Source organism: Rutilus rutilus (assembly GCF_951802725.1).
Source record: "Rutilus rutilus genome assembly, chromosome: 6".
Taxonomy (NCBI): domain Eukaryota; kingdom Metazoa; phylum Chordata; class Actinopteri; order Cypriniformes; family Leuciscidae; genus Rutilus; species Rutilus rutilus.
In genome coordinates this window covers 3,326,623-3,343,566 of record NC_140214.1, presented here as the reverse complement: position 1 = coordinate 3,343,566, position 16,944 = coordinate 3,326,623, and the positions used below count along the sequence as shown (strand labels likewise).

Here is a 16,944-nt window from a genome sequence, read left to right as displayed (position 1 = left end):
GGTTAAAATGTTATGTATAGTATTATGCATTTGTTATGGTTACTGTTTGGTGTTCTTCCTCTGGATCATCAGGTTTGTGTGGGAGTAGAAAAGGATCAAATCTTTTGTCTTCATTCCACAGGTGTAAGTGCGTACAGACTTACACACTCTTACAGCCTCCATTCAGACCGATCACATTCCTCAGAGCAGGTTCTCACGGAAAACCTCCAGAACGCAGAACCACAGGTTCAGTCCTCGGATTGAGTCACTGACCGGAACTTTTCCTGGCACCTTTTCCCTTTGTGATGTTTGGCACATACAGTGGGATCTGGCAAAGAAGCGCGGTGTAACTCTACACTGGAGGAAAACACTATTTTCACTCAGACATTGCTTGTAAATTTCACAAATAATTACATGCCAAGTAGCAGAATTAAACATGAAATTTACAAGTAGTGCTTCAATAATCTTTTCTTTTGTACAACTGGGAAAAATCATTTTTAGTGTAATATGGCTTTAATATCCATACTAAATGTATCAAATGGGGTCCAAAAGTCTGAGACCACTTTTTGAATTAAACATGGTGTAAAATACAAATATTTCAAATTTTACAGCATTTATTCATCTTTGTTAATATTAATTTCAACATTTGCTAATGCATTATTAAAATCAAAAGTTGTATTTCTTAACATTAGTTAATGCACTGTGAACAAACAACGAACAGCTGTATTTTTTTATTAACTAATGTTAACAAATACAGTAACAAATGTATTGCTCACTATTAGTGTATATTAGTTAATACATTAAGTAATGTAAACAAATGAAATCTTATTGTAAAGTGTTCTGGATTCTCTTAATCCATTGAAACTCGAGATGAAATATGATAAATAACATAATCATCGGGTCATTATAAGCAAAGGAGAAACTCTAAATTCAACTTTTCTCTCATATAATTGCATTAAATCAAAAAAGCATTAGTTCTCATACTTTTGGGGCCGCTTATTATTAAATTCACGATAGTTATGGCACTTGGTATTCATAACAGGTGCATCTATTGCACAATTTTTCTGCTGTGTAATTTCATTTCCGCCGCGCGTGGAATGAAATCAGGGCAGTGTGTGCATAAGAGTCAACGTGTTTAACTATGATGAACCCACGGGGTAATAAAAGCATCCCGTGAATGAGTTTTATTGACTGTAATTTCACACTATTATGAAACTGGAAGAGATTAGCGTTGTTTCGCAATGTCAGACAGCGTGGCGTTTCACCGGGTCACACGGACGGGAGCGTCGCACGCACGGAACCCCCGTGTTTTGATTCAACACGGAGTCCTGTTGCCAAGCAACCCGGGAGGGAAGCCCGGGGAAGGACCGCGTGCTCGCGCGCGTGACGTCAAACACAGGTTGTTCTCTCGCGGAGGCGCTTCTTTTAGATGACATTGTAAAAGATAAGCAATTAATGAGTCAATGGACAGGAAGGAAACCATCCTTTAATGTTATTACGCAAAACTGGCCTATGTGAAAAATGCAAGATCGCCTACAATGCAAGCAGGTGAACTATACCCTATAATTTACGATGACGCGCGAGGATTTTGGCCCAAACTCTCTGAAATATGCTTTAATTAGTGGCCTGAAACTAAGAGCCGTAAATTACTGTGTTGCAGGTGGTAATGCTGATGTGACAAACCTTTAGAGAGTAACATGAACCTGTTCCTGCACTATAACTGCTGCTGGGAGTTTAATGCACAATTAAGCATTGATTTATTTTATTAGCCAACATCGGTTTCAGCACAACCTGATCTTCTCCACACCTAGTTTTCCCCCATTATCCTGTCTACAGTTTATTGGGGATCAATGAACTGCAAACCGCCCACAACTATCAAAACACAGAACTTTATGGAGTTTATGTAGCCCCGCCCCTTTTCTAACTTCCGGTTTGTGTTTCTAAGATAATATCGATTTATGAATGAACCGCTCGTTTTAGAATCTTCTCGGTCTACTGACATATGTTATGATATGCGCTTAAAACATTACAATGCTCATGATAACTGTCCTGAAACTCTAAAATAAGTAAATCCCACAGAAATGCTATACCGCAATAACGGAAGTTCAAAGACAAAATTGTAAAGATGGCTGCGCGCGCGCGTCTCTGGCATGAGGTCTATAAAAATACAATAACGACCAGATTCACGTAATAAAAATGCTGGTTTCAACTCATGTTTGAGTCAAAGATGGACAACCCCAATTAAATGGGTTGGGTTTGGGTTTGTTTGTCCATATTTGACCCAAACATGAGTTGAAACATCCCAGCATTTATTTTTTTTAAGTGTTTAGTTTATCTGATTTTAAAATGAGCGAGTTTTCCCTTCTATTGTCTTGATATTGAATCATAAACAGTTGAACACTTTGGATAATATGACGTGACTCACTGAATCATATTCATTAATGAGACATTTTTTTCACAAACAAAACATTTTTTATTATTTACTCTAAAAAATGCTGGGTTGTTTCAATCCATGTTTGGGTCAAATATGGACAAATCCAACCAGTGGTTTACTTTTTTTTATTCATGTTTTAACCCAACAGTTGGGTTTGTCCATATTTGACCCAAACATGGGTTGAAACAACCCAGCATTCATGACGTAAAAATGGGCAATTTAATGAGCAATTTGTTCTACTTGTGTTTCATTAGGCCTAAAAGCTAAACGTATTCTTGCATTGTAGATTTAACTGAGGTCATTTCGACGTGTTTTGTGTAGTTTTAGGCCTGATCTGTGTAGATATTCACTCTTACTAACAAATAAAGGCTCTTTATTGACATTGATTTTTAACATCCATGAAATCTTTCCATTTCACAACAGCTTCTTTATAGAGGAAAGGGGTACTTTAGATTTATTAAATGTTCTACACACTAAGAAAAAATGGTTAATTGTTGACTGAAAGCTTCTTGGGGAACCAAAAATGGTTCTTCTATGACATTCTTTTTCATATTTTTATGAGTGTTTAATAGTGATAGACTAGTAAAGTGCAAATATTTAGTCCAGGTGGCACTTGATTCAAGTTTTGTGAGTACAAAGTATCCGTGGCTTTTTCCACTCATTTTATCAGTTCTATCATTCGACAGGTCAAACAGCATTTCGCAAGTTTATGACAAATACCAGGTTTACTGTGAGTGTGTGAAAGTGCACAGTAAGGTAGACGTTTGGCCCAGTGTTGCCATATTTACCTCCTCCAGCATGTGTGTGTGTGTGTGTGTGTGTTTGGAAACACAGTTGCTGTGGTGATAAAGTCATCTAAAGCAGATCCAGGTCTCTGAGGTAAAGACTGGAGGAGGACGGCTGATACAGCAGGTTATGCACCAGATCAATCTTTAGATAACATCACATCTTACGTCACGACTTCCGGCGGTTGCTCACCTCTCCGCACGACATCCAATTCTGGAAAATAATAGGGCAAATAAAATAAAAATATTGTAGCGCGAATGCACACAGTCCAAATATAATGTTCTGCCATTCATCTATTCAGATTCACCAGGCCTAAATATTTCATTTGTTTCTTTTGTGGTGAAAATAACACTCATTATGTTATAGCATAAGATTGTCCAGATTATATTTCACTCAAAAGTAAAAAGGTTGGAATAAAGACACTTTTCAAAAAGTATATTTCAGAAAGTAGCCTATTTATACATCATGGTATAGGTCTATTTGTTTTTATATATATATATATATATGTATGTATATATATATTGTGAGGTTTATGCTTAAAACAAAAGAAAATATATTTTCGGATAAGAAAAATACACAATATATTATCTGAAAATATATATTGTCTTAATATCATATGTAGTTTTGCTTCTCAAGTAAATGTACACTTCTCATTATATGAAAAATTTCAAAAATATACTATTGTATTCATACATCAAGGTGCATTTCTCCTAGTAAATGTGATTTAAATAATGCCGACTTAAATAAAATGTGTCAATATTTAAATAAAATGAGATTCCAAAAATATATTTTATAAGCATATATTAAGTATCTGAAGTTTATGCTTAAAACAAGAAATAATATTTTTAAAAGAAAGCAATTTTCATGAAAAATACACAAGAAATATCATCTGAAAATACGTCTTAATATCATATGCAGTTTTGCTTATTAAGTACATTACACTTCTCATTACATAAAATATGTTTTAAAAAGATATAATATTGTGGTATCATGGTGTACTTGTACTAAATTGAATTAAAAATGCTGTAAATATGTAAATAAAAATATTTTTAAAGGCATAAATGAAAGGTTTCTGAGGTTTATGCTTAAAGGTCCCATTCCATGGATTATTTTTGTTATTATATAATGTTTCCAGGGGTGCCCTTATAATGTTAGTATGTTTTTTAGATCAATTTTTTTTATAATTTAGAAATAAAAGGCATATTTCATAGCCTGATTTCATTCCCTGGTTTGAACACTCTGTTTGAAGGGGCGTGTCTGCTGTGAGACTTCAGTGTAAACGCCCTCTGCTGTGATTGGCTGACATGCTTGCATATGAAATATCTGGCATTACATGTGGAACTATCTGGAAAACTTTTACTATTACAGCTATTATACGTTTTTACTATTACAGCTATCGGGATTAACGAATCGTGAGACGTTTTTTAAGTATTTAGATCTATTCCCATCACATAAAAGGTTGCGTGAAAGATCTTATCATTGCAATGCAGTTTCTGCACTCTCACTAATGATTTCACCAATGCAAACATGATGTAGGATATAAATACAGTAAGAGCTTCGTTGTGCAGTGTAACAGCGTCATTGATTTCATAACGAGTGTTGGCAAGTGTCCAGATAAACTCGCGCTGTGTGATTGACAGCTGGGCGATTGGAAAGGGATTGTTCTTTGATCGCTTTCTGTATATTAATCACAGTTTAAGTAAGATTATTTTCATCCTACTAAGAGAAACGATGTGAAGTTGATCGCTACTTCCATATTAAATCACTACTTACCGCTTGCTGGAATATAGTTGAAATTGCCCCCTTCGTCAGTATGAGACGCTGAGAGAAGTCTGCTTGATATTATTCCAGGTTAGAAAAACAGTCCGTGGTGAAATGGACAGAGCAAACTAACAACTTCGAATTAAACTTTTGCGGTATCCGATTATAGATAAACATCAACCACGTCTGTTGACATTTCGCCATCAATACGCCTGTGTTCCTGTGGACGGAGGTTACGGTTCTAGTGACATCACTAAAGCAGGATGTAGAGGGGTGTAGTCCAATCCAGCCGTTCGTTGTAGTCAACTTCTGTTAAATAAAATATCTCGCTTGGCATTGAACTTTGAGCTTTATAATTTTACAGATATTATTTATACTCTAACAACAACACTACACACTAACTAAAGTTTGAAACATGGGATCACGTAGAACGGGACCTTTAAGAAAAGAAAGAACATATTTTTAAAAGAAAACAATTAGGTGAGAAAAACAAAAAAATTCTTACACACTTTTGCTTCTCAAGTGAATACATTTTGATATTTAAACTGGAAAACAAAACAAAAAGTTTGTTTCCTACATATAGCCATTCATATTATCATATTATATAGCCATTCATATTCAGTTTGCATTTCATGCTGCAAGTACAGTATATGGAGACAATAAAGTGTTGTCTAAGTTACTGTATGCATCATTTCTCGTGCACCGACATGTTCAGTGTTGTGGAAAACCTTACAGCTCCATAGCGGTTGTTATGTAATAAACTCCACAGGTTTCTCAGTGAGAGCCAGCGGAGAGATGAGACGCTATACGTGACCTGGAACATCAGCAGACGGAGAGCGAGACGGAGAGCGTGTGAAGACCTGTAGCCTCAGGTCAGGGTTTACGGGCCACTTCCGGCGGCTCACGGCGCTCCCATTACAGCCCGGATCAAATCAGATCAACCTGTCATGTGTTTACAGACAGTAAAGCTGACGTGATGCAAACCTGCTCTAACATCAGTGCTGACATTTATGCATCATAAAACACGATGCAAGGACTGTTTCAGGTCAATCTAAGGCATCTTTCGTTGGGTAAATACTTAAAGCATCGCAGAAAAGGCAATGCATGATGCAGTGTGATGCAACTCTGATTACATTCATGACACTTTGTCAATTCGTTAACAATTCGTCAAAGAGACAGCAATATTCGTAATATACAACGCCAGGTTTATTAGACAACTATTAGGAGGACGCAAGCCAGAGAAGAGGAGAAACGCTCCTGTGTTTTTAAGGGATGCACGATATATCGGTATCGGCCGATATATGTCCATTTATAATGTTATCGTTATCGGTCCGATAAAATTTGTCCGATATATTAAAGCCGATAAATAAAGGATTATTTCCTTCAGCTGAGACACACTTTGGCCTTAAAATTAAGTAAACCATGTGTAATTGAAAAAATTAAGTTATGTGAACTTGACAATTCCACATAACTTAATTTTTTCAATTACATAGTAAAGTTTATTTACTTAATAATTTTGAGGCAACAGGTTTCCTCACTTTTCTTAAGTTAAGTCAACGGATCACTTTTTACTGTGGACTTCAGATGTGCACTGTTCAATATGATGCTTTTGAATTGCTTGAAATATGATTGACTTCAACAAAGGAAAATACAGTGAAGTGCAATATTGGATTTAGATATACAGTACCAGTCAAAAGTTTGGAAACATTACTATTTTTAATGTTTTTGAAAGAAGTCTCTTATGCTCATCAAGCCTGCAGTAAAAAAAAACAAAAAAAACAGTAATATTATGAAATATTATTACAATTTAAAATAATGGTTCTCTTTTTTAATATATTTTAAAATGTAATTTATTTTTGTGATGCAAAGCTGAATTTTCATCAGCAAGTACTCCAGTCTTTGGTGTCTTATGATCCTTCAGAAATCATTCTAATATGATGATTTGATACTCAGTTATTATCAATGATGGAAACAGTTGTGCTGTTTAATATATTTTTTTGGAATACTTTTTTCAGGATTCATTGATGAGTAAAACGTTAACAGCATTTATTCATAAAAACAGCATTTATTCAAAATAAAAACATTTCTAACAATATAAATCGTTACCATCACCTTTTATCAATTTAACGCATCCTTGTTGAATTAAAGTACTAATTTCTTTAAAAAAAAAAAGTTATCGTTCCCAAACTTTTGAACGGTAGTGTATATTGTTACAAAAGATTTCTATTCTAAATAAATACAGTTCTTTTAAACTTTTTATTCATCAAATAATCCTGAAAAAAGTATCTCAGGTTAGAAAAAAAATATTAAGCAGCACAACTGTTTCCAACATTGATCATAAATCAGCATATTAGAATGATTTCTGAAGGATCATAAGACACCAAAGACTGGAGTACTTGCTGATGAAAATTCAGCTTTGCATCACAAAAATAAATTACATTTTAAAGTATATTAAAAAAGAGAACCATTATTTTAAATTGTAATAATATTTCATAATATTACTGTTTTTTTTTTTTTTTTTTTTACTGCAGGCTTGATGAGCATAAGAGACTTCTTTCAAAAACATTAAAAATAGTAATGTTTCCAAACTTTTGACTGGTACTGTATCTGCAAATATATCGGTTATCGGCTTTCAAATATTATCGGTTATCGGAATCGGCCAAAATTTTCAAATCGGTGCATCCCTAGTTTTTTATATGACTATTTAGGTTCAATTTATTTTGTATTTCAGTTTTAGTTTGTATGTATTTCTGGTTATGTAATGGTGGTGATTTCCTAACAAAAATGTTCCTAATTAAACCTGTGATAATTTCAGCGGAGTCACATGATTCACTGTGATGGTTCGAGCTTTTAAACACGCTGCTCCTGAAAACACTCGGGGTTTTCCTCCTGTGTTTGGGAAGGGCGAGTGTCCTTGGAAGCCGTCCTGCACAGCTTCCCTTCTGCAGATTTTCTCTAGGCTTCATATTTATTTATTTTCTAGCCGACTCGTTCACGAACCTCAGTGATATTTTAGCACATGTGCATGGCAACAGCAAAACAGCAAGGCAGCAGAGGAATTCCTGACCCGACCGCGTTTGTGAATTAGTGATCATGTAAAAAGCCACTGTGGCTTGGAGATTGCAAACAGGCCGTGTGGAGACGCAGAGAGTTTACCAGTCCTCGAAATAGACCCGTTTGTTTGTGCGGAGAGAGCAGGAACGTGTGTTTGACAGCAGGGACCGCTCCACTGTCCTGTGAATTAGTGATGGGTCGGTCAAGAACGATTCACTCATTGTGAACGAATCTTTAATATGACTCGGGACTACTGAGTTGTCTCCGAGAGTGATTCGTTCATTTTGAACGAATCTTTAATATGACTTGGGACTACTGAGTTGTCTCAGAGAGTGATTCATTCATTTTGAACGAATCTTTAATATGACTCGGGACTACTGAGTTGTCTCAGAGAGTGATTCGTTCATTTTGAACGAATCTTTAATATGACTCGGGACTACTGAGTTGTCTCAGAGAGTGATTCGTTCATTTTGTGTTGACAACATCCTATGGGTTCTGGAGTGGAAACTGAAATGATTAGTTCACCTCTCGAGTCTTCGGGTTCGGGTCCGAGTCTTTCGTTCTTCCCGTCAGTCCCATAGAGGCTATGCTGAGAGAAATGATTAGCTCACGTCTCGAGTCTTCGGGTCTGATTCTTCTGAGTCTTTCGTTCTTTTGTCACGTGATGAACGAACGACTCGAACCCGAAGACTCAAAAGATGAACTAATCAGTTCTGTTTCCGGTACCGACTTCATAGCCTCTATGGGACTGACAGGAAGAACGAAAGACTCGGACCCGAAGACTCAAAACGTGAACTAATCAGTTCTGTATCCGGTACCGACAGCATATCTCAGTTTATGAGGATCACGGGATGAACGAACGGCTCAGATCGGGAGGTGAGGTAAACTAACACACAGCCTGAAGACCAAGATAAATTAATGAATCGTTTCTGTTTCTCATAATTTGGCCTTTTCCTTGCATTGCAATTTTTTTTCTAATTCTAAATGCGATCAACATTTGATGTGTTTGGGGAATTTGGCTAACATGTTAAATACATTCTGCTGAAATGAACCAAATGACTCGAAAAAAGATTCGTTCATTTTGATGAGCGAGATTCAAAGATCCGAGTCAGTAAAATGATCCGAACTTCCCAACCTGACGAGGTGTGGAGGGATTGCTCGGGACTTATGCCAGAAAATGAAGTCATTATCTACAGTCAAACCAAAATGTATTCAGACACCTTCAACATCTCTCACATTATCACAGTTTCTTCGCTATAGTTTAGAAAATGGTAATAAAATATGACAAGCACTCAGTCGATATTTGACTGGTTTTGTCCGTCCTTCTGTTAGACTGTCTCACACATGAATTATGTAGAATATCTGTCAGCTGTTAAATTTAACTACACAATTAGATAATACCAGTTTAGCTCAACCAATCAGCAAGCAATGCTTCATTTTGTTCAATCTGTGTGTAAAAAAGTCGCATTAGCAATTAAAGAAAACACACTTCAGCAAAACATGCTCAGCTCAAAAGTGTCGGGAATCATTTTTGGTCCCAAATATTTATAAATGTTATTGGTAGTCATTTTATGAAGAATATTGGGTATAATATGTCACAGTTTACTTTATTTTGCTCTCCTCACTTACATAAGTGAACTATAGTGTCCTGCACACACTAGTGAAAAAATATCAAAAATGATATCTGGTGTCTGAATAATTTTTGGTTTGACTGTATGTTTTAATGCAATGTTGTGGAAACATTTTAATCACTTAAAATGCCAATTTTATGGCAAGCAACTATGCTTTTAGCGGTTTTAGCGCTCAACGCACAACAAATGACAATACCATTCAAAATGATGGGGTCGATAAAATAATTTGACGCATTTGGACGTATTCAATTGATCAAAAGTGACAGTAAAGACATTTATAATGTTCAAAAAGATTTCTATTTCAAATAAATGCTGTTCTTTTGACCTTTCTATTCATCAAAGGATCCTGAAAGAAATATGAAGCAGAAAATATAAGAAGCATATCAGAATGATTTCTCTGGTGTATACTTTTAAACGAATAGTGTTGCCACTCTACTTTTGCCATACAGTGTGTTTATTGTTCCACATGACTTCATTTTGCCTGTAATGTCCACAGTTAGAGCTCAACTACATTTTTCCGCTTTGTTTTCTTCATGAGCAATTTGGACATTTCTTCACTAAGAGCTCTAAGACCCAAACCAGCCAATTGTGTGTCAATTCCAGCCCGGCATTATTTTATTTCCTCCATGAAACACAAGATGCCCTTTATGGAGATTCACAGATGAACTGGGGCCAGTTGCATAAACATAGCCATTATTGTTAAGACTTTGTCTTAAGAACTAGTACGATCAACTAGAAGTTAGTTAGGGGTAATCAGTCTTACAGTTCGGTGTCAAATTAGACACGTTTTTATGTTACTGACTTTAAAAAGTTATTAACAGTGTTAAAGAATAAAATTGGATGACTAACTTGTAAGACTATAGTCTTAATAGTTTTTTATAAATTCTTCAGAAATTGGTCCAAAACTATGGGTGTCGGTTCACTTGTTTCATTTGGTCCAAAACAAAAAAATAATAATTCAGTCCTGGTCCGCTTATCGTTCACATTGGCATTTTAACACCGAACCTAAAGATACCGAACCTAAAGACACAGGGATACGTTCACAATCTGATTGGTCGGCTTTTATTATGTATTTTATGTGACGTAACGTACCGAACATCTAAACCGATGCTGTGTTCTGGGATAAATGCACTCGTTGTGTGTGTGTGTCGCTGCATATGATGGTATTCTGACCAGCTGAGAACTCGTGAAGAGCTTATGAGTGTGTAAAGGAGTCAAAACAGCGTCTCCGTCACACAAACCCAGATCTGCTGTGAGGAGACGCGCTTCTGATGCCTGAACTGAACTGTGATGAGCAACATCACGACTATGATGAGACAAACAGGTGTGCTTGAGCATTCTGTCCTTTTTTAGGGTCTCATCTTCCTGTTTTTGGTTCGTTTGCATGTCTTTGGTCCGTGTCGCGTTCATATATCAGTCGAGCCGCACCAGAGTTAGTTAGGAAGCGGATCGAGACTTGTTTGGTGTCACCAGATGGTGTTCACACTTATTCAAATGAAGCGCACTAACAGAGCAGTCGCACCAGGGTTCGTTTTAATCCAACCAAACATGCCAAGTGTGAACACACTACTAGTGTCCCTCATCAGGGACCGTCTCACTCGTGTCCCATACTTAAGGAAGAAGATGAGACTCAGAAAAGAAGGAATGCACTTCAAAAGAAGACTCTCCGATTTCTGAAACACTAACCAACATAAACACAGCAGCGTATTCTTGAAGTACCCTAACCCTCATAAAAGACGCATTTATAGATGTGCGGATGAAGGGGGCTCATTATAAACCCTCTTTTTTGTGGGGGTCTATTTAAGGCGATTCTCCTCATGTGGTTTGGATTTTTTGCTATTTTCACTTCACCCTTGAATTTTCTCCAACCAGAGGAATATCTCAAACCCCTCGGCTTTACCCAAACCCCCGCTCTGCTATAATTACTCGCAATTATGCCGAGATGACTGGATTCTCTCCGGCTGTTCTGATGTCGGGAGTGAGGGGGTCACGCGCCCACAGACCAGCCCATCCGAGGTGTCCGTGTCCCAGGGGTATTTTTTACCCGGATCGGTGGCACATGTATTGGAAAAGCGATGCCACGCTCCAATTATAGTGGGAGAACACAAATCACTCCGGCAGTTTTGCGGTGAGAAGATGGAAGAGGAATTGTAGAGGAAACAGATGGAGTAATAAAGACTGAGAGAAGAGCAGAAACACTTCACCTGCTGAATTACAGCTTTAAAGCCTATTACGTGAGATTCTAATCATCAACATGATCAAAACTGCTGGAAAACCTGTCGCACACAATCTACTGCATGCCTTCTGTCGTCTGATTGAGAGGTTAGGCTTTTATAGCAAGTAAATAATTGCAAAAGCATCTACCTTTAGCTGTGAAACATCTGAAATCTACATTTATGCATTTGGCAGACGCTTTTATCCAAAGCGACTTGCATTGCATTTTCAAGGTTCACATTCTTATCAGTTCTGGGTTTCCCTGGGAATCGAACCCATGACCTTGGCGTTGCGAGCGCCAACGCTCCACTGTTTTTGAACCATAAGAATAACTTTTATATTGTTAGTGATATTTAAAGATGAAAACTCGCTGGACTGAAGCAATAGCATACGTCATTTTATGGAAAAATCATGAGATTCATCAGGTTTGTTTGTTCATCTCTCAATCATCACTGTATTGCATTGCATTATATGTTTTAAAACTACAGAGCTTTGATCATAAAACTAAGCATTTAAATATCATCTGACTAAGACACATTATTGGCAGATATAGAGTGACGACTGATAATTATATGCATTTTATGGCAGTAGTCTGATATACTGTTATAAAGACCTCATTGATTTGCATTACGATCTTTCAGAATTTCTTACTTTTTGGCTATATAAATATCAGCATCTGCACCAAATTGCATATTTTTGCTTAGTTTAGGCCACTAAATAACCTTTTTTCACTCCATATTCTCACTAAATAAGCCATAAAAGCCTGATGTATCAAATATGATACTTAATAACGAATAACTTTTTTTGGTTTATTGTTTTATATTTTGTATAAAGTATCAATATAGTATCAAAATAATTTTGTCTGGCAATAATTTCATAGGCCTATTTTCATTCTCGGACCGTTCCATTCACGGGGGGGGGTGGAGAAATGCTGTCGCTTTCTATGGCCATCCAACCCGATCTCACGACAATTCGTACGAATTCATACGACCTGCACTCGTACGAATTTGTATGATTTTTGCTAAATCGTACGTATTTTACGAGTTGCCCAATTCGTATGAATTCGTACGAATGACCTGCCTCTGAGCCCGCCCCTAAACCTAACCGTCACTGGGGTTTAGACAAATCGTACGAATCAGTCACATTTTACTCACTCGTACGAACTGGTCGTGAGATAGCATTGGGCCATCTCATTGTGCCATGTAATAACGTTGCACTCAGAGCCGGACAGTAACGGAGTACATTTACTTGAGTACAGTACTTAAGTACAATTTTGAGGGATCTGTACTTTACTCGAGTATCATTTTTGGGGAGTACTCATGACTTTACTCAAGTACATTTGAGAGGCAAATATTGTACTCTTTACTCAGCTACATTTCTATCCATAACCGTGAGTACCCGTTACTTCTTCTAAAAAAATTTAAAAAAGGAAAAAATAAAATTCGTTTTGTTGGTTCCTCAATTTGTTGGTTCCCTCTCAAACGTGATCGCCACTGATTGGGACAGCCTATCAGCAATCACCTTCAGCTTTCCGCCAAAGTCAACTCCATGGTCAGATTTAGATAAGAGACGAAACCATGGACGAAACAATGGATGAAGACGCAGCAGGTCCATCCCGGGAATGTGCCAACCCGTGGCCCCACCTCGCCAGACTATTTCAATTTTCTGAACAAGTTAATGATAGTTTTCGCTTCAAGTGTTTGCTGTGTTTACCAATGTAAGCACTGTGGCAGTAGTAATGCAATATTTAGAAAATGTACTCTTGTACTCTTGATACTCAAGTACTTTTAACAACAAGTACTTCAGTACTTTTACTTAAGTAGACATCTGACTGTAGTACTTTTACTTGTACTTGAGTAAAATTTAGCAAGGGGTATCTGTACTTTTACTCAAGTAATGAAGCTGTGTACTCTTGTCCGCCTCTGGTTGCACTACATTTCAATATAAAACGACAGAGCGAGTGAATGATATCAGTTTCAGTATATCTCCAAAAAGCACAGATGAGAGTACCAGGAGCCGGTTTCACAAAGATAAGACTTTGACTATGGCTTAGATATAGTAGATAGTCAGACTTCAGATAGACATCTAAATCAGACAATCAGTTTCAAAACAAAAAACATGGCGGATCGAGTAAGCGCGTTCAACCGCTCAGTGCAGTTTACCCCAGTGGATAATATGTGTTTGTTGGAGGAGTATAACAGTTACAAGGACATTGTACTTGGGAAATTTAGCAGAGAATGTAGTAACAAGAAGAAATGTTTAAATTATGAGCCATTTTCCCTTTTTGTAATGTAACCGATTGTTACTGCTGGTTGCCAAGGTAACAGAGTCTTAGACCTAAGTTAGCCTGGGGTTAAGAGGTGTCTAAATTAAGTCAGTCTTATTTTTGTGAAACAGTCTAACTTGCATTAGACTAGTCCATGAGCTTATACTTACACTATAGACCGGTCTAAAAAAGCTTTGTGAAACCGGCCCCAGGAGTTTATGCACACACACCGGGATGCAGTGTTTGATTTTAGACTGGTTATAGTCAGGTGAACAACCGTTCGCTCCTCAAGTCTGGCTCCAGTTCGCCTGGCCGAGAACAGACTCAGGATCCAGAACGTGAACCGCTCTAGTAACGGATAACGGATCAAGCCTTCAACACCTGCCCTCAGGTGAACTCAGGGTCAGATTCGTGACCGAGTAACAGAATAGCTCACACTGAAGGTGGACAGGAGCCGAGAGAGTAGATGAGGTGATGTTTCAGGTCAGTAAACAGGGTAAACGTGGTATCCAGTAGGGTGAGGTGTGGAGATTAAGGTTTGTCTGAAATGATAATGGAAAAGAGATATACAGATAGAGAGATAGTCATATCACGTTGCTTTGTCACTGGTAATGAATGTTGCTGAACACACAAAATGATGATTTTATCACAGGTATAAACCACTTTACTTTTAAATCATATACAGAGACGAACACACAGCCTGAAGTGGCTTAGTGGCTTTTGAAAAGTATAATTAAATAAAATGTTATAATATTTGTATTTATAATTTTAAAATAGAGTAAAATTAAATATTAAAATTATACTTAAAAATGTTTTATATATATTATATTTATATTTATTTATATTTACAAATTGAAATAACATAAATGTTATTATAAAAATAATATAATAAAATTATATATATATATATATGTATGTGACCCTGGATCACGTCACCGGTCACATGTCGCACGGGTATATTTGTGGCAATAGCCAACAATACATTATATGGGTCAAAATTATGGATTTTACTTTTATGCCAAAAATCATTAGGATATTAAGTAAAGATCATGTTCCATGAAGATATTTTGTAAATTTCCTACCGTAAATATATAAAACATGTATTTTTGTGAGTGAATGCAGCACAATCGTGAACATAAATGAACAACTTTAAAGGAGATTTTCTCAATATTTAGATTTTTTTTGCACCCTCAGATTCCAGATGTTCAATAGTTGAAACCACACATCAATGGGAAGCTTATTTATTCAGCGTTCAGATGATGTATAAATCTCAATTTCATAAAATTGTTACATGTGACTGGTTTTGTGGTCCAGAGTCACATATATTAAAGACAATTTATTTTGAAATACAATAATGAATGAACTTCTTATAAATTAAAAAGAGCATACATCTTAAAACAAAATAAAATGTTATTAAATAAAATTTTATATTATTTATTTATATTTACAATTTTAAGTAAAATAAGATAACATTTTATTATCAAAAGGATATAATAAAAAGATACCTGACTTTATATCAACACCTTCACCTCCTCATTATGTGTGTGTGTGTGTGTGTGTGTGTGATTATCATCCCCTCAGGCTGTGTTTCACCTGCTTTGATCCTGTAGATCTGATGTTATCTTCCCTCACGGACCCCCGCTGGCTCTGTTCGAGTCTCAGATGATACTGATGATTATCTGAGTGTAAAGACCCCCGGAGCTCCTGTCTGAGGTGTCAAAGGCCTGAGGAGACGCACATCTCACACACACACACACACACACACACAGAGAGAGAGAGAGAGAGAGAGAGAGAGAGAGAGAGAGAGAGAGAGAGAGAGAGAACATTCAAAAACATCTGATTGTATGCAGCTGAGCTTTAGGCAATACAAATGTAGTTTGTCATATCTTACTGAACTGAAATAAAATGAATGAAAGTCTAAGAGAGAGAGAGAGAGAGAGGAGAGAGAGAGAGAGAGAGAGGAGAGAGAGAGAGAGAGAGAGAGAGAGAGAGGAGAGAGAGATTTCCCAGATGTGAGTCTTTTACAGCCAAACCACACTCTCTTCTCTCGCTGACCTTCGTGGTCAGAGCGTTTAGCTATACTGAGCCTCTATTAGTTTTATTTACCTGTGTTTCCCACTCCAAAAATATCAGGCACAGTCGGGGTCGTGCAGGAGGAAGATTATTTCAGCTCATACTGTCACAGTTTGGCCCATCAAATATCACACTGTACATTTTATTCAAGTTTAGTTGCTTTAGAGAAGCGGACAAATAGTCACATGGGTCAATTTTTGGAAACTGAGATGTATAGATAATCTGAACGCTGAATAAATAAGCTTTCCATTGATGTGTGGTTTGTTAGGATAGGACAATATTTGGTCGAGATACGACTATTGAACATCTGGAATCTGAAGGTGCAAAAAAATCTAAACATTGAGAAAATCTCCTTTAAAGTTGTGCATTTATGTTCACGATTGTGCTGCATTCACTCACACAAATACATGTTTTATATATTTACGGTAGGAAATTTACAAAATATCTTCATGGAACATGATCTTTACTTAATATCCTAATGATTTTTGGCATAAAAGAAAAATCAAAAGTTTTGACCCATGCAATGTATTGTTGGCTATTGCCACAGATATACCCGTGCGACATGTGACCGGTACCGAGCTGGATGACGACGACGACATAACTTTGTGCAAAGCTGCTTTATAGATGAAATTAACTAATTTAATAATGGATGATCTTTACAACTGAACTGAATCAACACTGAACTTTGTGTTTATCACTGTAAAGCTGCTTTGAATCTGTACCGTATAAAGCGCTATAGTAATAAA

General features: G+C 36.7%; 1 protein-coding gene and 1 long non-coding RNA gene across 2 annotated transcripts in view; one reads left to right on the top strand and one right to left on the bottom strand.

Annotated features, from left to right (window-relative positions):
• LOC311292270 (lipoprotein lipase) overlaps window positions 1–16,944 on the top strand; it is a 632,457-nt gene that overhangs the window by 62,997 nt on the left and 552,516 nt on the right. The window lies entirely within an intron of this gene.
• LOC311292280 lies at window positions 3,282–15,849 on the bottom strand. Its single transcript, XR_014627702.1, has 3 exons — window positions 15,719–15,849; window positions 14,562–14,667; window positions 3,282–3,412 (listed from the first exon to the last, which is right to left on the bottom strand). It is a non-coding gene; the product is annotated as an uncharacterized lncRNA (long non-coding RNA).